This window comes from Vipera ursinii, assembly GCF_947247035.1.
Source record: "Vipera ursinii genome assembly, chromosome: 1".
Classification (NCBI taxonomy): Eukaryota; Metazoa; Chordata; class Lepidosauria; order Squamata; family Viperidae; genus Vipera; species Vipera ursinii.
In genome coordinates, this window is record NC_139512.1 from 329,892,095 (window position 1) to 329,916,030 (window position 23,936).

At 37.8% G+C, this 23,936-nt stretch overlaps 1 long non-coding RNA gene across 1 annotated transcript; it reads right to left on the reverse strand.

The window, feature by feature from the left end:
* Positions 1 to 17,464: 17,464 nt before the first annotated feature.
* Positions 17,465 to 22,835, reverse strand: LOC310634925. The gene is made up of 3 exons (XR_014491301.1): positions 22,728 to 22,835; positions 20,994 to 21,129; positions 17,465 to 18,728 (listed from the first exon to the last, which is right to left on the reverse strand). It is a non-coding gene; the product is annotated as an uncharacterized lncRNA (long non-coding RNA).
* Between the last annotated feature and the right edge of the window lie 1,101 nt (positions 22,836 to 23,936).

The window sequence follows — 23,936 nt, forward strand, 5'->3', positions numbered from 1 at the left end:
TAGGGCCGCAACTGGCGCACCAGGCGAACCTGGGCGAAGGCCCCCCTAGTCACAGCTCCTATATGGTCTTCCAAAGTGAGCCGTGAATCTAGGAGGACTCCCAAGTTGCAAGCCCTATCTACGGGGGGTAATAGTTCACCCCCCATAGCCAGAGGTGGAATGTCCGAATAGACCCGGGATGAAGGTATGCAAAGCCACTCAGTCTTGTCGGGGTTGAGTTGAAGTCTGTTCCTCCCCATCCAGACCCGAACCGCCTCCAGGCAACGGGACATCACGTTGAGGGCATCACTGGGGTGGTTTGGGGTCGAAAAGAAAAGTTGGGTATCATCAGCGTACTGATGATACCCAACTCCAAAGCCACGAATGATCTCACCCAGCGGTTTCATATAGATGTTGAACAGGAGAGGCGAGAGGACCGACCCCTGAGGGACTCCACAAATGAGAGACCTCGCGGTCGACCTCTGCCCCCCTGCCAACACCAACTGCGAACGTCCCTGTAGATAGGAGGAGAACCACTGTAAAACTGTGCCTCCCACTCCCAGTCCCCTGAGACGCCGCAGCAAGATACCATGGTCGATGGTATCGAAAGCCGCCGAGAGGTCTAATAGGACTAGAACAGAGGAATGCCCCCTGTCCCGAGCCCTCCAGAGATCATTCACCAGCGCGACCAATGCCGTCTCCGTGCTGTGCCCGGGCCTGAAACCCGATTGGTACGGGTCTAGATAATCCGCTTCATCCAGGACCAGAGGGAGCTGATGCGCCACCACACTCTCAACAACCTTCGCAAGAAAGCGAAGGTTGGAGACAGGACGAAAGTTGTTCAATACAGCTGGGTCCAAGGCAGGCTTCTTGAGGAGAGGCCTCACCACCGCCTCCTTCAAGACGGCGGGGAAGATACCCTCACTCAGAGAAGCCGATATAACTGCCTGGAACCAGCTGCGTGTCCTCTCCCGGGCTGCATAGACCAGCCAGGAAGGGCACGGGTCCAATAAACATGTGGTGGTGCTCAGCCTCCCCATGATCCTGTCCACTTCCTCCGGAGTCACAGAATCAAACTCCTCCCAGGTGATATCGACAAGACCGCCCGTGTCCTGATCGTCAGACTCTGCCCAGTCAGAGTCCAGACCGGTCCGAATCCGAGCGATTTTGTCCGACAGATGTTGGTTAAACTCCTCGGCACGACCCTGCAAGGAATCCTCCCTCACCTCCTGATTTAGGAGGGAGCGAGTCACCCTAAACAGGGCGGCCGGGCGATTATCTGCGGACGCGATAAGGGTGGCGAAGTGGTTAGACCTCGCCTCCCTTATCGCAGCGAGATAAGACCTAATGTAGGCTCTTAGTCGCAATCGGTCGGATTCGGATCGGCTGGACCTCCAACCGCTCTCTAGGCCCCGTCTCCAGCGCTTCATCTCCCGGAGCTCCGCAGAGAACCATGGAGCTCGACGGGATCTGCACCGGGTCAGGGGCCGCAGGGGTACAACTCGGTCAAGAGCCTCAGTGGCCGTCCTTTCCCAGGCTTCCACTAAAATTTTCACCCACCTTATCAGTTTCTTTAACTTGTTCACTTTCCATCTCCAAAATTAACAAAAAATTATAATTTTCTTAATTAATTTCTCATCAGAAGTTAACAATATCTTATCAAATATAGTTTGTTCTTTATAAAACCTATACAGTTTCATGTCTTTTTCATATCTATTTTGCATCTGTAAATGTGCCCACTACAACAGGTTGATACCCTGATTTTCCAGTTCTTGTCTCAATTTTAAAGTCCCATCAATATTTAGAATTATCTCTATATGTCTAAATTTTTTCAAAGTCTACCAAGTTTGGATGTAGAAAAGCTTCCATTGTTGATAGCCACCCTGGAATTTTTACATATATTTTAGTTTTGATTTTTTCCCCATACTGTTAACAAAGCATTTCTTATATAATGATTTTGGAAATACTTATGAATTTCATTTTTACCGTACCACAAAAAAGCGTGCCACCCCAGTTGTAAATCGTCTCCCTCCAAATATAACAACTTTTTATTTCTGAGAGTTATTCATTCTTTCACCCATGTTACTACAGATGTTTGGTAGTACAAAGCCCACTCAGATAGCCCCAAACCTCCATTTTCCTTAGCATCTTGTAACATTTTCATCTTTATTCCAGCTTTCTTTCCTTGCCAAACAAACTTCAAAATTAATGAATTTAAATCTTGGAAGAATTTTTTTCTCAAGTTTTATCAGAATTGTTTGGAATAAAAATAAAATCTTTGGCAATATATTCATTTTGACTGTTGCAATTTTTCCTACTATTGACAATTGCAAATTCTTCCACTTTTCCAAGTCTAATTTTATTTGTTTCAATAGCCTTATATAGATTTCTTCTTTTATTGCTGAGCATTTGGCCGATAGGTATATATCAAAATATTTGACCTTTTTCACTATCTGTACCTCTATTGTTTCTGACATTCATGTTTGTTTGTTTGTTTTTGCTTATCCGTAAGATTCTTAACTATTACCTTAGTTTTTTCTCTGTTTATTTTTAATCCCACCATTTCTCCATACTGTTCTATCTTTCCCCACAATTTAGGAATCATCTCCAGAGGTTCTTCCAAAATAAATACTAAATTGTCAGCAAATGCTTATAACTTATATGTGTCACCTTTTATCCCAGCCCTTTAATTTCTGTATCTTGTCTAATATTTCTATTTAAAACTTCCAGAGTGAAGATGAATAACAGAGGGGATAGTGGGCATCCTTGCTTTGTGCCTTTTCATATCTCAAAGCTCTCAGTATAATCTCCATTCACAATCACTTTGGCTGTCTGTTTATGATATATTGTTTTTATCATATTTATGAAATTCTATCCAAAGTCCATTATTTGTAATTGCTGAATCAAAAAAATTGCCAGGAGACATTATCAAATGCCTTTGGGGCATCTAAGAATACTAGTGCCAGTTGTTTCCCTGGGTGTAGCTCATAATATTCTAATACATCTATTATCACTCTTAAGTTGTTTTTAATTTGTCTCTTTGGTAAAAAGCCATTTTGATCTGGATGTATAAATTCAACTAAGTATTTTTTTTCAGTCTCTCAGTCATTATTGAAGTAAAAATTTTATAATCCACATTGAGCAGTAAAATCGGTCTGTAGTTCTTAATCTGGGTCAAATCGGAGTCTTCTTTTGGTATTAGAGTAATATTTGCTTCCATCCATGTACTGTAGATGGGAGTCTAGCTTCTAATAAAAGTCCATTACAAACATCTTTCAGTGGTTCAGTTAGTGTCTCTTGGAGATTCTTATGAAGTCCATCTGGACCTGGTGTTTTCCCTTTTTCTTTTTGGTCTTTTTATGGCCTCTGATATTTCCATCATTGTAACCCTTTCATCTAACATAGTTTTAAATGAGTTTTTAGAAGATTATTTTCTTCCAGATATTTTACAGTTCTCTTTCTTGAAGTTTCCTCCTTATCGTACAATTCCTTGTTGTATTCTTTGATTATCTTTTTTATTTCTTCCTTTTTATATTGTAGGTGACCTTTCCCATCTAGTAAGTTATGTATCTTTTTTTTTCTTTCTGTTTTTTTAAGTTAAGCTAACCATCTTCCATTTTCAAAAAAAAGTTCTGTTTCATTCTCTTTATCTGTTCTGCCACTTTTTTCTGAGACCAACAGATTTATTATGTCCATTTCTCTTTCCAAAGTCTTTTTTGTGGATTTTTTTGCAGTTCTGATTCTAACTTTCCAGATTTAGTTCTGTTGCCCTTGAGTACCGCACCAGCCCAAGGTTTACAAAAATCACCCAAGTACTGAATGTTGAAACCAAGATGATAAGAATTAAAAATTTTCAACTCAAAACCAAAATGAATAAATAAAAAACCACAACAGCATTAAAACATATTTTCACTGCCTACCTAAGCATGATTTGAAGTACAAATCTCATTTTTGGTGCAAAATTTATAATAAGTGTGCTGTCTCAGAGGAAAAGAAAGGAAACTGTTTTTCCATTTGGGAGGATGTGACAAAGGCAGTAATGTATTGACAGGTTCATATGGGTGCTATCTTAGCTCTTAGGCCTTTACCCATGGCCAATTAAATGTATGCTTGAAACTTTATCATAAAACAACATATACATACCCATTGCCAGTCCCTAATCTGCATTACTGCTTCTGTTCCAATTTGCAGGTGAATTCTGATATCTCTATTTCAAGTGCACAAGATATGTTAATCAGAGTAATTGGCTAAAGACTACAGCTTTACTTCCTCAAATGTTACTAGCAACCAAAATGTTACTAGCAATTAAAATAGTGATGTAAGAATGGGCAAGGATAGGAGAAGTCAAAACTCATTTAATGTCCCACAAGGTAAATCTTTAATTCAAAGTTATAAATTCATCAGCATGTCTCAGAACTATTAGAATTTTGTTAGAGACATTGGTGGGTTGATCCCAGAAAAATCTTGCTATTGGAGGGAGATTAGGGAGGGATAATTTGTAATCTTTTAACCTGCGCTATATAATAGCAGAAATATAATGAGGGCAAAGAGTTTAGTAAAATTCCATCCAAACTGCATAACATTCTCTGCAATTCCTGAGTCTTTGAAATAGTTGAAGCTATTAAGGGACAAATATAAAAGAAATTTCAATAATCAGTTTTAAGTAAAAGTCACATTTTGGGCAGAACTATCCTAGCAAGGAGAAAGTTTTTGGTTTTCTTTTTAGCCTGATAATTATTAATTGCTCAGTGATTATATTATTTTTATATGATCGGAATTTTTTCTCTCTCCAGTTCTTTGGTCCAATGTTTCTAGAGCACAGTTTGGCAGTCAAAATAGAGTGACATAAAAGTTGAATAAATTAATTAATTAATAAAGCAAAGTACATCAAAATGATGAATAAAGTAAGGTACATCAAAATCATATTCTCTTGTCTAGAAATGTAGAGCAAACTGAAAATCAAGTGTTCCACACTGGCAAAAAATCCCTACCCCAATAAACTATGAAAACTAACAAATTTGGTTGCCAATTTCTGCAACAGAATTAGATGGTTAATAAAAAAGCAAAACTACCATACATATTGATACATTATGCAATTATCTTTTCTGTACAAAGGGATAATTTTCAAATGGCTTTATCCATGATCCCACTGAGCAAGAAAAATCAATCTCAGTATTTTGTACAATACATTCAAGAGACTGAGAAAGTTGTGTTACATTATATATTTTTTTCTCTTTCTAATGTGTTTTCCCCCCACTAAATATGGCAGGAAGCAGTAGGGAATGAATAGAGCTTTTAGTTGCAGTCCAGCTATTGATGCCTAATATTGTTTATAAAAAGGTGTAATATCCTTGCAACTAGGTAGGACTTACTTCTGGAGAAATATGCATAGCAATGTGTTTTATGTCCCTTTAAAAGTTTAAGTTACTCATTAATTTACACTTATTGCAACTGGAAAGTTACAGGTAGGAATATCAAGTCTGGGCTGCAAAATCCAGAGAACTAATAGATGGTCATCAAAGTCATTCAGAGAGTTCCAACTTATCTGGATATGTGTAGGCAAGAACTAGTAGCTCTAAACTGAACTAAAGTATGGTTGGGCTGGTGAAAAATAATTAACTGAATTCAACATTCCCATTGTCATGGGACATGGTTTTGTTGCTTTCTCTTGGAGGAATGGAAAGAAAACTGTTTAAACCTGACCTTCTAGTTAAACTCTGTAAATGCAGATATGTTCTAGGCTTGTGCTTATCTGGCTACTGCTAGCAACAGTAGGAACCAATATCTTTGTCTTGACATCATGACAACAGAATCCAAGAACCAACTGCCTTGAGCATGTGGGGGACAGCACTAGTGCTTACCCAGAGGGGATATCTATCTCAACAATAAACATGTACTGGCATATCCAGGACATTTAGAGAGATTTATGACTATGCATGAATTTGTATCCACATTGTTTTGCTAGATAAACTTGCCAAGTTCAGGTGTTATATCCAGTCTGGTAATTATCAGAGGTACAGGCATGTACTTCATGGCCCCCAAAACGATATTAAACTTCTTTCTCCTCTTGCCTTTTTCATGCTGCCTCCCATTTCCCATCTCTAAACTGTTAGGAATAACTTTAATAAAATAAAGTGCTTTGGCAGGTCATTCCTACTACCTGTAGCTGCCCATCAGCTCTGGATTTTGGCCAGGGAGTCTGGCATCAAGGTGCCAGCTTGAGCAGTATGCTTATTTGATTCATATACTATTCATATACTATTCATATACTCAGTACTAATATAGAAAAACAATTAAAATACTTTTTATTGAGACTGTTCCAGTTAACAATAAAATCTAGGCTATTATGCTGTTCTAGGATACTGCATTTTAGCTATTATAGATTATCAGAGACAGAAAACATGTTGTTAGTTGTGAAGTCATGTCCGACCCATTGCAACCCCATGGACAATGTTCCTCCAGGCCTTCCTGTCCTCTACCATCTTCTGTAGTCCATTTAAGCTCACACCTACTGCTTCAGTGGCTTCATCCAGCCACCTCATTCTCTGTCATGCTGTTCTTCTCTTGCCCTCAATCTTTCCCAGCATTAGGCTCTTCTCCAGTGAGTCCTTCCTTCTCATTAGGTGGCCAAAGTATTTGAGTTTCAACTTCAGGATCTGGCCTTCTAAAGAGCAGTCAGGGTTGATCTCCTCTAGGACTGACCGGTTTGATCGCCTTGCAGTCCAAGGGACTCGCAGGAGTCTTCTCCAGCACCATAGTTCAAAGGCTTCAATTCTTTGGCGCTCAGCCTTTCTTATGGTCCAACTTTCATAGCCATACATTGCAACAGGAAAGACCATAGCCTTGACCATACTCACTATTGTTGGCAGGGTGATATCTCTGCTTTTTAGTGTGGACTTGTCTAGATTTGCCATGGCTTTCCTCTCCAGGAGCAAGAGTCTTTTAAATTCTGGGCTGCAATCCCCATCTGCGGCGATCTTGGAGCCCAGGAAAATAAAATCTGTCACTACCTCCATTTCTTCCCCATCTATTTGCCAGGAATTGAGAGGGCTGGATGCCATGATCTTGGTTTTCTTAATATTAAGTTTCAACCCAACTTTTGCACTCTCCTTCTTTACCAGCAACAAGAGGCTCTTTAGTTCCTCTTCATTTTCTGCCATTAGAGTGGCATCATCTGCATATCTTAGGTAGTTGATATTTCTCCTGGCAGTCTTAATTCCAATTTTTGATTTATCTAGCTCTGCCTTTCTCATGATGTGCTCTGCATATAGGTTAAACAGGCAGGGCGACAGTATACAGCCTTGCCGGACTCCTTTCCCAATTTTGAGCCAATCAGTGGTTCTGTGTCCAGTTCTCACTGTTGCTTCTTAACCCACATATAGGTTTCCCAAGAGACAAATAAGATGGTCTGGTACTCCCATCGCTTTAAGTACTTGCCACAATTTGTTGTGATCCACACAATCAAAGGTTTTAGCATAGTCAATGACGCAGAAGTAGATGTTTTTCTGGAACTCCCTAGCTTTCTCCATGATCCAGCATATGTTGGCAACTTGATCTCTAGTTCCTCTGCCTCTTCGAAATCCTGCCTGCACTTCTAGTAGTTCTCGATCCACATACTGCTGGAGTCTAGCTTGTAGGATTTTAAGCATACCTTTACTAGCATGTGAAATGAGTGCAATGGTGAGATAGTTTGAACATTCTTTGGCACTGCCTTTCTTTGGAATTGGAATGTAAACTGATCTTTTCCAATCCTGTGGACACTGTTGACTTTTCCAAATTTGCTGGCAAATTCAGTGTAGCACTTTTACTGCATCGTCTTTTAAGAGTTTGAATAACTCAACTGGAATACTGTCACCTCCACTAGCTATGTTGTTGCTCAGCTTTCCTAAGGCCCACTTCACTTCACATTCTAGGGTATCTGGCTCGAGGTCAGTGACCACCTCATCATGGTTATCGGGGATGTTAATCTCGTTCTTGTATAGTTCTTCTGTGTAATTTTGCCACCCCTTCTTAACCTCTTCTGCCTCTGTTAGGTCCTTGCCATTTTGGTCCTTTATCATACCCATTTTTGCATAAAACATTCCCTTCATCTCTCCAATTTTCTTGAAGAGATCTCTGGTCCTCCCTATTCTATTGCTTTCTTCTATTTCTTTGCACTGTTCATTTAAGAAGGCATTCTTATCTCTTCTAGCTATTCTCTGGAATTCTGCATTCAATTGTGTGTATCTTTCTTTTTCTACCTTGCCTTTCACTTCCCTCTTTTCCTCAGCTATTTGCAAAGCTTCCTCAGACAGCCATTTTGCTTTCTTGCATTTCTTTTTCTTTGGGATGGTTTTAGTTGCTACCTCTTGTACAATGTTGTGAACCTCTGTCCATAGCTCTTCAGGCACTCTGTCTATCAGATCTAATTCCTTAAATCTATTTGTCACCTCTACTGTATATTTGACAGGGATATGATTTAGTTCATACCTAAGTGACCTAGTGCTTTCCCCTACTTTCTTCAGTTTAAGCCTAAATTTTTCAACAAGAAGCTCATGGTGTGAGCCACAGTCAGCTCCTGGTCTTGTTTTTACTGACTGTATAGAGCTTCTCCATCTTTCTCTGCAGAGCACATAGTCAATCTGATTCCTGTGTTGTCCGTCTGGTGATGTCCATGTGTAGAGCCGTCTCTTGGGTTGTTGGAAAAGAGTGTTTGCTATGACCATCGTATTCTCTTGACAAAATTCTATCAGCCTGTGCCCTGCTTCATTTTATACTCCAAGGCCAAACTTGCCTGTTATTTTGGTTATCTTTTGGCTTCCTACTTTAGCATTCCAATCCCATGATGATAAGTGTAATGTATTGGGCTTTGTCTTGCTTAGGAATATCACGTGGGGTTAATTGCTGGAAGGTTGCTCAAGCAGGGAAGCTGACTAATGGCTCCCAGCTCCTCAGACAACTTGTCTCCAGCCCAGCCATTGGCTGCTTCTAGGGCAGCAATAGGTTGCTTTAAACCTATTGGCACCGCCTAGAGGCCAGGATATAAATTGCTGCATTCACAGCCCTGTTCCTCAGTTCAGTTCCTGCAACCAAATAAAGAATGATTCTTGCTGAACTCACTTGCCTCACATCTCGTCAATCAAGCAATGAACCCAGTATCTAACAATAAGGACATCATTTTTTGGTGTTAGTTCTATAAGGTGTTGTAAAGCTTCATAGAACCGGTCAATTTCATCATTTTCAGCACTGGTGGTTGGGGCATAGACTTGGACTACTGTGATATTGAATGGTTTGCCTTGGATTCGAACTGAGATCATTCTGTCATTTTGGGGATTGTATCCCTGTATTACTTTTCCTACTCTTTTATTGACTATGAAGGCTACTCCATTACCTCTGAGGGATTCTTGCCCACAGTAGTATACCTGATGGTCATCTGAATTAAATTCACCCATTCCTGTCCATTTTAGTTTGCTGATTCCTAAGATGTCGATGTTCAGTCCTGTCATCTCTTGTTTGACCACGTCCAGCTTTCCTTGATTCATGGATCTTACATTCTAGGTTTCTATGGAGAAAAAATCTTTACAGCATTGGACTTTCCTTTCACGACCAGATACATCCATAGCTGAGCGTCCTTTCGGCTTTGGCCCAGTCGCTTCATTCTTTCTGGTGCTACTCGTACTAGCCCTCTGCTCTTCCCCAGTAGTATATTGGACGCCTTCCGACCTGAGTGGCTCATCTTCCAGCATCATATTTTTTTGCCTTTTGGTACTGTCCATAGGGTTTTCATGGCAAAGATACTGGAGTGGGTTGTCATTTCCTTCTCCAGTGGATCACGTTTTGTCAGAACTCTCTACTATGACCTGTTCATCTTGGGTGGCCCTGCACAGATTAGTTCATAGCTTCATTGAATTATGCAATCCCCTTCGCCACGACAAGGCAGTAATCCATGAAGGGGACAGAAAGCATGTCTACACACAAAAACATGTATACACATGAAACAAAATGTGTCAGAAATTATACATTCAAGTGGAATAAAATGATAAAAGAGATTGTACCCATAGCAGGCTACACCTTAATATAAGTGTCAGGTAGCTGCCAAATTTTCCAATCTGCAGAGGTGGGATGCTCTGGAAAATATTGGAACACTTTATTTACATTCTGGATCATGGAAATTTGGCAGTTTTTGTAGAAAGAAATATTTCAAAATATAAAATGACTCATGCTGTTCTGGATGGCACACATGATGGGACATGATAGCAGTGTCCCAATATCTCAGGGGCTGCCACAAAGAATAGAGAGTCAAGCTATTTTCCAAAGTGCCTGAAGGCAGGACAAGAAGCAACAGATGGAAACTAACCAAGGAGAGAAGCAACCTAGAACTAAGGAGAAACTTCCTGACAGTTAGAACAATTAACCAGTGGAACAACCTACCTCCAGAAGTGGTGAAAGCTCCAACACTGGAAGTTTTAAAGAAGAGACTGGACAACTTCCGGGTGGCTCTTCAGCGGTGAGGATTGTCTGATTCGACTGCCGGCCCTTCGATCCCGTTGAAGCGGCAGAATAGCCAATGATCAGCTGTTCCACCGCTCAAAAACCCCTCTCCTCAAGCAAAGAGGGGAGGGGGAGCTTCCAGGTAGGGGTAGAGCTCCCCTAGTGGCCCAGAACATTTGTTTTGGGGCATGAAGGGTGAGAGCCCCCCCGAAGCCTGGGAATGCTCTGGAACGAAGGACTCTTCTGCTTAGGCAGAACAAGACTCTGAATCCACTCCTGCCGGATCTGATTGTCATCTCGAGTTACGGTAGCAGCAGAGCTGATGCAGAAGCAGTATAAATAGCAAGTACAAAGCTTTAACTCTGAAACTCAAACTCTCTTCCTACTCCAATGATTGTTTTAAAGAAGGGGAAGATGGCGCCTGATGAACTTTTTTTTTAACAAGAAATGAAAGTGTTTTTCTTCAAAGTAAAGTGACTGCTTGAACTGAGTGGGAATATGTAAAATGGACTATCAAACTTTAAAAGAGCTTGCTATAATTTGGAGGTACTAAAAAGTTATTTTCAAGATTTGGTTATTTCACAGTTTAACTATAAAGTAATAAATGGACTAGAAAGTGAAAGTGTGTACTGAAAGTCATCAGTCGCAAAAATGGCTCCCAAACCGCATAGACCCATTTTTAAAAGTACAGAGGCATTGCTTGTTCAGCAGTCTGGAACGCAGTCTTTGAAGTTACCCCCCCCGAAGCTGCTGCATCTGTATTGACTTTAAAAGATTTACAATATGCTTTAAACGATGCTTTAAAAACCCAGTCTGAAAAAATATTTGAGAAGGTGGCAGAATTTATTGAAAAGGAATGCAAGAAAATAAGGGAGGATACTTTGATGGCACTTCAAGTGTTCTCAGGCTGTATTGAGAACCTGGATGAACATGTGAAAGAAGTGAAACAAAATAATCTGATGCTGGAAGCTAAAATAGGTGAAGTGGAGAATAAAATGGAAAAACTTGAAGATGAAATGATTGTCAGAATCCATTTATATCATATTCATAAATGTATGTTTAAAACATTATTCCATGGATTCTGCCATCTCCCGAAGATGAGGAAATGGATTTGTATTGAACTGGTATTAGGCATTTCAAAGGAAAAGAGAAGCCTTTTGAACTGGGGAAACAAAAGGAGGGGCTAGCATCTGGCTTGTGTCATGGAAGAGAGCAATAAATATAAAAGGTCCTAAGTTCCTTTTTCCCACGAGAGGGATGATACGAGGTAAATGATGGGGGACTGACCAAATGGGGTTAAGGTGGGGTTAAACCGGGAACTCTTTATAAGGGGTTAGTTCGTGGAACAATATTAAGTCCTGTCTTATTCCTACAACCAAGCATGTCATAGTAAAGATTTCTTTTTGGACTAGATTTGGCTCCAAGAGTTTTGTCTTCCTAAGTTTGGGGTGGGTCCTGACAATGATGATGATGCAATATAAAGATATGGAATTTGCCTTGAGAATCAGAGGTTTGAAGGAGAACCTGCAGGAGAATCTGGAAGAGACGTTGGTGGTTGCTTTGGCACCTATTTTGGAGTTTCAACCTGAAGATTTTTTTGGGAAGATAGATAAAGTATTTCGTGTTAATTCTTGGATTGCTAAACAAAGGAAACTGCCAAGGGATGTGGTTGTGTATTTTACAAAGAGAAAGATTAGAAATGAGATCATTCAAATGTCTTATAATAAAAGACTTACAGTGGCTAATCAGGAGGTTTTGATTCTGAAAGAGATTCCTCCAAGAATTTTGAGAAACAGGAAAGATTTTTTCTTTCTGGCAGATGAATTAAAGAAACAACAGCTTCGGTTCAGGTGGGAGATACCAGTGGGGATTGTGGTGAATCATTCTGGAGAAAGATATTGCCTTAATACACTAGCGAAGGGATGTGATTTTTATTCTAATGTATTGAAAGCAGGCTCACTGTCATCCTCAGAAGTTAAAAAAGGAAAGGAAGAAGAAGAGCGACAGTTACAAGAAATAGTTTCGGAAGCTGTGCAATCCTTGGTTTTATTTAAAGATCTTAAGATTCAAAGAATGACACGGGCTGCATCTAGATTCAAGGAATAACAATAATATTAACAGTAGAGATTAAAGTCAAGTGTATGTAAGGAGTACATTGATAGAAACAAGATTTAGTAATGGAATTTGTTAAAGATAGTAGGATAATCAAGAACTAATAATGGTGGATATTTGGGGATGGTATTTACAGTAGATCTTAAAAATTAGTATGTATGTATTTAAATTGCTAGTCTAAATGTTGGAGATGTGGTTGTGATGATGCAATGTATTATTATGTATGGTTGAATTGTAGAATATTACAATTTTAAAAGTTAAAGTAATTTAGTGGAATATGTAAGATTTTTAAGAAAAAAGATAAGGTTTTTCTTTTCTCTTCCTTTTTTTCTTTTTTCTTTGTATAACTATTTTTGTAGGGTACTATTATAGATTGTATTGTTATAGAAATTAAATTTAATAACTATAGTAGAATTTTTGATACTGTTATATTGGAAGAAGGCTGATTTGTTTATTATAGAAGAATGGATTTTGAAAGTTTTCAATTAGGTAGAAAAGGTAGAATTTGGAATATGTGAAGAATATTTGTAATGGAGATATATTGTGATGTTTAAAGAGAGTTAAAGCGCGATTGGATTTAAAGTGTAATTATAGTTTGTTAGTATATTTTAGATTAAGATTGTGAAAATAATACCCTGGATTCAGCTTTGGGAAGTCAGGGGGGGTGGTTGCGTGTGGGGATGGTAGGGGTATTGGGTGGGTTAGGGTATGGGTTAGGGGTAGGGGGGATGGGGTTTATGTTTTTTTTAAAAATGTACTTTAAAACCTTTTTATAAAAAAAAAGAAGAGACTGGACAAAATGGTATAGGGTTTCCTGCCTGAGCAGGAGGTTGGACTAGATGACCTCCAAGGTCCCTTCCAACTTTATTATTATTATTATTATTATTATTATTATTATTATTATTATTATTATTATTATTACTATTACTATTATTATTTACCAGAATATCACCAGTAACTTCCTATTTTAGAATACTTATTCCAAGACAACTGCCAGACTGGCTGAGAGCAACCAACTGATATAGTCCTAAAGAAAAATGGAAGTTCTAAGTAAAACTGAAGCACCTTAAGCTTGGAAATGGGATGTTAAAGAATAGTAATTATATGCAAGGTACTAAATTAAATACTTTAGAGCCATAGGCTAATAGTCAAATGGCCTAAGATGACTGAGGCTATGTATTCTCAAGCTGGTACCTTGGGAATACAGCCAGAATATGCATCATAAGTACAAAGTCATTGAATAAAGGAAGACCACTGCATATATAAGACTACCTTGTATCCCATTCAGATTTGTCACATAAGCTGAGGTTTCTCCTGGATTCACAGCTCCTTTTTGAAGAGCAGGTGGCAGCCATGTCTGGGGGTATTTGGAGAACTGTATCTTAGGCACCAATTATGCCTGTTCCTATACTGGAGGCAATGTTCATGGTTGATCACTCCTCAGTCACTATTGATTGTACTACTGCAACATGCTTTACATAGGACTGCTCTTAAAGACCATCCAAAAGCTACAGTTGGTCCAAAATGCAATGGCACAGGTACTTACAGATGTATCTCTTTATGCTCATGTAAACCTGATACTCTGAGATCTGCATTAACTTCCAATAGGCACCCAGGGACAATTCAAGGTGCTTGTTATCAGCTATGAAGCCTTACCTGGTATAGGAACAAGTTACTTGCAGGACTGCCATCTCTCAAAAGCATATGCGTATGGCATAGGGAGGGCATTTTCCTGATACATTCTTATAAATCTTGTCATCTTATGGAACTAGGAAGTGTGCCTTTTCTGTGGTTGCCTTTGTTCTCTGAAACAATCCCTTCCATATATGTATAATTATATACATTTAATAAATTAATAAAGAAAATAAAAATAAATCCCAACTTATTCTTAATGCCTAACTTTCCTCTCTGGCGTTAGAGGCCAGTTGAGTAGAGTCCCCTTTTAGATTCCCTTATGGTCTTTGGTCTTTGGTCACCATTTTTATATTTTGTATTTTATATTTAGATATTGTTTTTCTTTTGTGTATTTTGGGGAAGGGGTTTGTTTACTGTTTGCTTTTTGTTGTATGCCATCCAGAATCACCTTTTGTGAATTGGGAAACTTTATAAATCTAGTAAATAAATAAATAAGCCCAGGTAATACTTGAGTAAAAGACCAAAATTGTTTATAAGCAAAAGCTACTAAAGGCCACGTAACTAAGCATCAGAATTATACTAGGGGGGTAAATAAGACAGAAATAGTAAAAGAATAATTTCACTGGAATTAAAAATCTTAGAATACTTATTGTTAGTTAAGTCTAAGATTTACATAAGCAAACTCTCATAAGCCAAAATCTAAATACTTAAAGACAAATAATTGGCCTTGAACCAAAGTGCTACAATTAAAACACAGTGCCTTCAGATACCAAATCCTAGAGCTAGGGGAGGGTCTCCAAATGCTTACAAATGTTTCAAATGTGGAGTCAGAAGAAGGAAAATTAAATCAAAAGTAATGAACATCCTATTCTTGCCTTTGGCTTCTTCATCCTCTTTTCATTCTCTTTTCTTTCCCATTAAACATCATGGAATATATATTGTCCAAAGAGTAACATTTATTTAAGAGATTTATATGCTCTTATGTATTCACTCAATATCCAGGTTCTTGATATGTTTGAGCAGTGGACAGAGGAAGGCCCTTCCAGCATTAGCAAGGAGTTGAAAAAGTCAAAGATAGCAGCCACAACCATGTGATCACAGCCCTGCCTCTTTTCATTTTCAGTTTTGGCAGGTGGCCTGATTGTAGCTTTATCATAATTTTTTTGAGCCCCACCACAGACATCCCTGTGCATTAGGCAATCCCCAGTCTTATCTTAAATAGCCATGTGCTCATGTAATCAGGAAAGAGAAATATTTGCAAGCTGTTGTTCATGCATAAATGTTCCACCACAGCAGTGGAGCCCTGGAGTAATTGGTAGATGCACTGCATTGTCCATGATGCTTTAGACTAGGATGCTAATTGAGACATCAGCAATGGTCTTTAAGAGAAAGCTAGCAAAAACCCTGGAACTTCAGAATCATCCTGTAATACGTTATTACTGCATTCAGTCTGGTGTAGTCAGTTTGGCTAGAAACTGGGAGAGTGTGAGTTCCAGTCCCATCTTAGGCACAAAGCCAGTTGAGTGACTTTGGGCAGTCACTTTTTCTCACCCCTAGGAAGAAAGCGATGGCAAACTATTTCTTAAAAAAAACTTGTCAGGAAAACTGCAGGGACTCATCCAAGCAATCCCTGAGAATCAGATATGATTGAATGGAATGGGAAGAAAACTGCTCCTTGGTGGAGCAGTGGGCTAATGCCTCCTTAAGTAACACCAGCTGCCTGCAATTATTGCAGGTTCGCATCCCACCAGGCTCAAGGTGGACTCAGCCTTCCATCCTTCCAAGGTAGGTAAAATGAGGACCCAGATTGTTGGGGGCAATAAGCTGACTTTGTAATAATGCCGCTTGGGGTGTGTGTGAAAGCCCTAATAAGCAGGCATATATATAGAATGAAGGCTACTGCTAAGCTTATAAGCCGCCCTGAGTCTTTGGAGAAGGGCGGGATATAAATGGAATTAAAATAAAATAAAAAAATCTACAAAAGTTGTAATTAGTGAGCTCTCATAAAGACCAATTCACTGCCTGTCACAAAATCATATATCCTTCCTTTCCTTACTTTCTTTTCATCATGATGGATGGAAAATCTGGGAAGAAATATATCAGTTTCTGCAGAAACTATGAGCGGTTTGGGCTTTAGTATTCTACTGCTTTAAGTTGAATATAGACTAGTTGGTAATGAAGACTAATTTAAAAAGTCCCCTTTCATATTCACATGTCAGTCCTGTCCACCCCCTTGGCCCTTGGTGCTCTTGTTCCATTTGGACCACATCTACCATGGTCCTGATTAGTGGATTCTCCTCCTTCCTTAGTGGATTAGTGGATTCTCCTCCTTCCCTCTTGGGGTGTGGGTGTGTGGGTGTGTTTAAATGTGTACTTCATTTGGGCTGAAAGAGAAAACTTTTGTCAATTTCATATGGTTAAAAAAACAGATTCATCCTTTTGTTGTAAACAAAGAGGTCCACAATGCACTATTTCATAAGGAAGTTGTAAAAAATAATCTCAAAGCTTTTCTCTTTTTATTGATAAACTTGTTTTTAAAATGGTCCAGGAACCAGAGATGAGGGATTGTTCCTGCCATAGCCACAGCAGACAATAACCTATTGGAGTGGCGGTGTTGCCTCCAATAAAATGAAATTCAGCAGGCAAATTGGATAGGGCTGTTTGAGCCAGCATAAGCCAGAAAGCATTAACATTGATATGTGGTAGAAAAGATTGAAGAAGGTCACATTTCTGGTAAGCTGAGGCTGGTAGGTCAGTGGCCCTCCTTATGCTAGGGAAAGCAGTTATGTGGCTAAATCATTTGTTACCATATCATTTCCAAATGGTAACAATCTATGAAAGAGTTTGAATTCAATGGAACTTTGGAAGAATCCTGTTTTATTCAAACTGTTACTTCTTTTTGAATTAGTTTAATTCAAAGCACACTTTTTAAAAAGAAAGTGTTCCAGAGGTACAATCTCAACTAATTGGTAGTAGTAAGATATTAGAGATGTCTATGGAGATTCTCAGTCATCCAGATCATGGTGGTCCCAATGGTGCTTTTTCAAAAAGCAGCTGGACTTGAAGATGTTTCACTTCTCATCCAAGAAGCATCTTCAGAACTGAAATTTATTCAGAGCTGAAGATGCTTCTTGGATGAGAAGTTAAATATATTTAAGAGAAAAAACAAAGAAAGTCCAGTTGCTTTTTGAAAAAGCACCTTTGAGTAATTGAGATGCTTTCTTCAGCCTGCTACTTTTGCTATAATGGCTTGGATGAAATGGTAGGATTTGTCATCCAATACATCTTGAAATTGTCTGAATGGGAAAATCAGTAATAAACACTCTCAAGTTTGCTTTAAGATCTGTATTTTATTTGAGTTTGTCAGTACGTTTTACAAGACTAAGGAACATTAATAGAAAAAAAGGAGATACCACTCAATGCAAATGAATAAAGTTTTTTTTTTCTTTTTTTATGTTCAAACTCTCATGGGCATCCCTGAAATTGCAGACTTCACAATTTACACTGCTTTTGAAAAAAAAATGACTTCTTTGATCAGAGAAAAGACAATATCCATGTTTATTGCTGACTGTAAACCCCTTATGAACTTTTTGCATGAAACGGGGAAAAATGAACTTATAATTTATGGGTTTGATGATTAGACCGGCTAGATTCTAGAAACAAGAGAGACGTATTGTAACCATAAAGTAAGAGGCAATTGTATAACTGTACTTATAAGTACTGTAAAGGAAATTGGAAGCTACTTCTTTGTTTCTCTTTTCTCTCATTTTTATTTTAGTTCTTTTTTCTTTCTTGCACTTTTAGCTTTTCTTTTATTTCTTCTCTTTTTCTTTTTTTTACTTGAAATTAGTTTGTATTAGTTTTTATCTTTTTCTTTAAAAAATCTTTAGAGGGAGAGAGAGATGATAGATATAAAAAAAACTTTCGAGGGGAAAATGTGGAAGGCACAAGAAACAAGTACATGCAAATGAAGCAGAAGATGCATAATTGTGCAGATATTTAAATGAGATATATTTTCATGCATATCACAAGGGAATACATTATACTAGCTCTGTAATTTATCTTTTGTAAGTAAAAATGTAAATTTCTTCCACAGAATTCCAGAAAAGCAAGTAGTTTCTAAATCTTTCTTTTCCCTTCTTTTGGGCCTTCCTTTGTTTAAAATATCCATAACCTTTTATCTTTTGACATTACAGCCTATTTCTAAAATTTACCTAATTATTTCTTAATTTGGGATTAACTTTTATTTCCAAATTTCTATGCAGAGAACTCTAGCTGATTTATTTAATCCTTTCTGGAACTTCCCTTAAGTCAAAAAATGAATAAATGTAAAAGGAGAGGAGAGGTTGAACAGGAGTGTGAATTTATTTGCAGAACATTATGGCTGTTTTGTAGTCCAAACAAATAACTCTTTATTCTTGACTTTGAAGCTGAAGCCACCAATTTCCAAAGTCAGCATATATTTCTCTAGAATCCAGAAGTCTTGCTTTGTCTATGGTTGAGTTGAATAACCCCCTCTCTGATTCCAAGGACTAGAAAGAGAGAAAGAACAGTTAATTAAAATAAAGTATTTTTCTTTGCCACATACAAAGTTAAAAAGTAGTTATTCTGTCCACCATCTATTTGCGCTACCATTGTAGTAATTAATAGAAAGGTAATCACATAAGCAGGAGCTGGCTTGTTTATGTCACTCTAAAAAGTGAAACGAATAGAAAGGTTTGGAAGAACATCTGTGCAATATAATAAATTGTAAAAGCGAAAGGCATACACTTGAGGAGGAAGTTGATTTAGTTGACCTTCAAAGCTTCGTCTTTGAATTCTAATAATTTAATCTGATCTGAAGTGCTAATAAAGAGAAGGGTTTCAATAAGAAGCCAAATCAGATATAAGGTACATTCTGCATAAAAGAATCTCTTGAGATAATTTATCACCTTGAAGTTTTGGAATCATGAGATTTGGAAGTTTCTAAAGTAAAATTTCCATAACTTTGCTTTAATACTGCAATACTGGTATGGAAAACAAATAATTGCTTGCCTTTTGTTTGAATGGAACCTTATTTAATTTGTGATTCCTAACCATAATAGTTGAAATGTAATTATGCTTCTATATTTGCATTTCTCTAAATTTTCAAATGTATTTTTTTAAAAAAAACATATATTAGGGGAAAATGCTTAAAAATATGAATACTAGTAAAATTTATTTATTTATTTGCCACTCATTTCAGATCCAACGATTACAGGCAATGTTCAAATCTGAATTTTCTTAAAGGGAATTGTTTACAAAACTACACCAAATTAGGCAAAATTGCACACACACAAAATGCAAATATTGGAATATTAGAATATTTTTGTCTCCAAGCCTTTAATCAAGAGCATTAGTTACTCTTCTTTGCACTTTTTCCAAAGTCTCAACATCTTTTTTGTAATGTGGTAACCAAAACTGGATGCAAGATTCCAGATGTGGTTTATAAAACAGTATTAATACTGATTTTGATTCTATGCCTCTGTGTATACAACCAAGGATTTTATTAACTTTTTTGGCTGCTGCCACACACTGCTGGCTCATGATTGAATGATCATCCACTAGGACTCAAGGTCCCTCTCACAGTTACTGTTTTTGAGCCAGGTTTTGCCTAATCTGTACTTGTACCTTTGGTTTTTCCTGCCTAGGTGCAAAACTTTGCTTTTCTCCACATTAAACTTCATTTGTTGGATAGAGCCCATTTTTCTGTTAGAGTTAATTAACAATTATATCAATGGAAGCAGTTTGGCCTATTGGTTAAGTCAACCGGCTAAAAAGTGGGAGACCATGAATGTCAGTCTTGCCTTAGCCATCATGAAAGCCAGCTGGGTGACTTGGGCCAGCCACTTTCTCTCTCAGCCCAACCCCCCTTACAGGGTTGTTGTGGGGAAAAGGTATGTCGGATATGTTTAATGTCTTATTTGTGCAAGCAATAAAGGCAGGAAATAAATAAATAATCACAAAAGAAATGCATACAAAAGAAGAACTGGCAGCTGGATAGATTTTTAAGAAATCTTATTAAGAAACAGGATAACAAATCATCATGAACATTTAAGTCAGTGAGACTTACCATATTTTTCCATCTATAAAATGCACACTTGTATAAGACGCTCTGGCATGCAAGTTTCTCTGTGCCAATCAGCTGTTCAACAGAGCGCTCTGCCGAACAGCTGAGCCGGCAAATCCACAGGTTTGGCTGGCTGATGATCTTGCCAGCTCCCCCCTCCCATTAGTGGCAAGCCTACAGGGGCTTGACACCTGCACCAGGTGGCATGGCAATCCACACAGGCCTGCCCTGGGGTGCAGAGGTTACCATTATTTTTCTGTGTATAAGACGCTGCACTTGTATAAGATGCACCTGATTTTTGAACAGGGTATATGCAGGGAAAAAAAGCTTTTTATACATGGAAAAATACGGTATTTCTCAAGAGATATTTTGAAGTATTTCCTTCTTACACACACACACACACACAGAGAGAGAGAGAGAGAGAGAGAGAGAGAGAGAGAGAGAGAGAGAGAGAGAGACCTTCTACTCAGAGTTAAGGAAAATAAGATAAAACAATTCAAAGGACAAAAGCAAAATTAGTCTGTAAATGCATATTCCTGAACTCAAGAGTAGAAAGACAGATCTTCTAAAGTCAAGCAAAGTTGGTGTCAATTTGGACACCACAAGAGAAAATGTCCCGTCTTGTGGCATACATAAAACTTATCTATTAACAGTCAAAATTCCTGGACTTACTTGGTCCTTTTAATAAATACAATAACTTTTGACTTACGATTTACAGCAAAGCAGGCTTCCCCACTCACATGTCCCTCCAGTAGGTAAAGTCGCCCCAGGGCAGGAGTAACGTTTACAGAATCCATGATGACTCCTCCTGCATTCTAAGGTATCAGGGGCAGGCTGAGAATTTCCTGTGAACAATCAACAAAAACAGTGAGTTTGTATTGGCGGCTTCCCTATTCATCTTTCTCTTAGAAGTTTTATTTGGAGACAGAAGCTAGGATGAGGGGATACTGGGTACTACTGGTCTAGGTAACAGATTTCCTGTTTGAGATACTTCAAACCATTCTTTCTCAGGGTGCTGTGCATCAATCCTATTGCTTTTTGGGGTTCCTGCCCATTTGGAGTGATGCAAAGCTCCCTGACCAAACAAGAAACTTTGTAGCTTCATTTCCCTTTTTAAAGTGATGGGCATCATCAAAGCAAATCAGCTTTCTGAAGCTTTTTAAAACCCACAGGCCAAGGGGGTTCAGGAAATTCAGGTTTCTTGAAATTAGACTTTCTGGCATGCTCCCAATTTTCCTAACCTTTGTAAATTGTTTAAGTACCTGAGCACAGTATTACCTGTAGGTTATGACAACAGTGAAGTCAATATACTGATTAACCTGCCATTCAGGAGTGAAAAAAGAATAACTTGATCAGAAATAAGTAAAGCACTTTGCTGCCATCTGATAGTAGTCCTACTAATGTTGCATTATTTGATATAATAAATAACTAATATAATTATAAACTTTTTTTAAAAAAAATTGAGGCAAGTCTTTTGAAAAGTTACTAAATAATTCCAATTATCAATTAGTCAATAGCTTACAATTATCTACAGTGGGTGGGTAAGATGTTATACTGGTCCATGAAGCCGCTGGGTATTCATTTTAATATTTTTATTTGCTAGATTAGGCACTTTCAAGGGAACCAAGAATCTCATAGTTGTATTTATTTCTTCTTTTGTCCCTGAAAAATATTTAATAAGATCAAAGCTCTTATTATAAAACTAATACTTTGATGTATCCCTTTCCTTTATTTTCTGATTCATTTCAAATGTTATATTTGTCTTGCCGCCAGAAGTTGTGGATGCTCCACGTTAAAAGTTTTTAAGAAGAGATTGGACAACCATTTGCCTGAAATGGTATAGGGTCTTCTGCCTGAGCAGGGGGTTGGACTAGATGACCTCCAAGGTCCCTTCGAACTTTGTTATTCTGTTATTTAATTTTGAAGCAAAAGTTAATCACAATGCTTGTTACATTAGTATTCAAAACTGTAATTGCTATTGATAGAATATTCACATATCTACTCTATAATAATTATTCTAATCTATATTCTAATATAATAGTATTATATAAATATTGTTTTATTGAAATAATATACTGTATTGAAACAGAGAAAAAAATGGCCATTTTAGATGGCCTGCATGGGTAGATTTAATAATATGTTAAAGGCTGAACTATTTCTTTATTAATACTTTATGAATATACCTGTATTTGCTTCAACTGTCATTCATTTAATTACTGTTTTATAATATTTTTATTAAATTTGTAATATTATATTTTATTGTACTTTATCATATCTTTTATCTGTCTTCCTGTATAAAGAGCTGTGCACATTAGTTTTACTTTATAAATGCTAGTCATCAAAATCCATGCTCATTAAAAATGTGAGAGTTGCTCTATTTTAGTATTCAATTTAATGTAAATATTTTAATCTGTATCTCTCTTATTTTCCCCCCGTCTCTTACCTGGAATAATTTGACTGAAGAACAAGAGAGCAGCAAACAAAAGGAAAAGGGTCTTCATGGCTGAAGGCTGATGTTCTCCAGATGTGTTAGGCTGCTTGAAGTTCTTAGGCTGCTTGACATTCTAAGGAAAAGAAGGGGTCTGGCTATATAAGACTTTCAGAGAACTATGACATCATGAAACTTGAGGAAAACCTTAATCATTAATATAATTTGGGAAACCCAGTTAATTCCATTTCTAAATACAGGGGCAGAATTGCAAAATGTCTGATGTAATGCACCACTTGCTCTTCTAGACCATGGAGTACAGCCAGGTAAGTGAGGTAACAGTCACCAGATACAGAAGTCTACTTTTGCAAAATGGTTGTGGTGCCAGAGATTTTGTCACACAGTCTCAACTATGCTAGCCTTGAATCAGACTGAGGCAGAAGTTATCATTATTAAGCTGGAGAATTTGGAGGATTTTTCCATTATTACTCCACATCCATATAGTTAATGATTTTCAAATGGTGATGTCACAGACTGTAGGAGTATAATCTGATGATCCAGAGCTGAGTGCAGCCATATAAAGTCTTGATTACTTTTATTTATGACCCCCTAACTATTCCTAAATTGCATTTTCAAGGTGATAGGAAATCTGCAATGTGTCAGGACATTACCTTAACTAATGCATAGAATTAACTCCTAGATTTCATCAGCCAGCATACTGATTCCCCTGCATTGAAGCATGAAAGGAGCTTCTTTTCATATTCGTTTGAAGAGTTCCTGTCTACCTTTAACCGTACCCACTCCCAAACAATAAGAAAATGCAATCCGTGAAAGGATTCTATTACACTCTTCTGGTGACTTGCCTTCTAGTTTCATTCCTATGTATAATTTTGTAAATAGAAAAAAACAATCACACCACTTTGTTATTTTACCATGAGAGTTGAATAGTATGATCTCAGATGCTGGGAGGCCACATACAGCTATCTTTCATGTCTTAGTTGATAAAATAATATCTTCCAGCTTTTTTCAATATTCTTTGCTTCCTGGAATGGCCTGATCACTGTACAGCTTCTTAAAGTTTAATGTCTAATCTCCTTCTACTTCCATGAGAATATTTACTCAGTTATGAACCATACTATGAAACACCAAAATCCTCAAGGAAATAGTATTATTGTTAACACCAGTGCTAACAAATGGTAACAACTACTCAAATACGTCTTACAT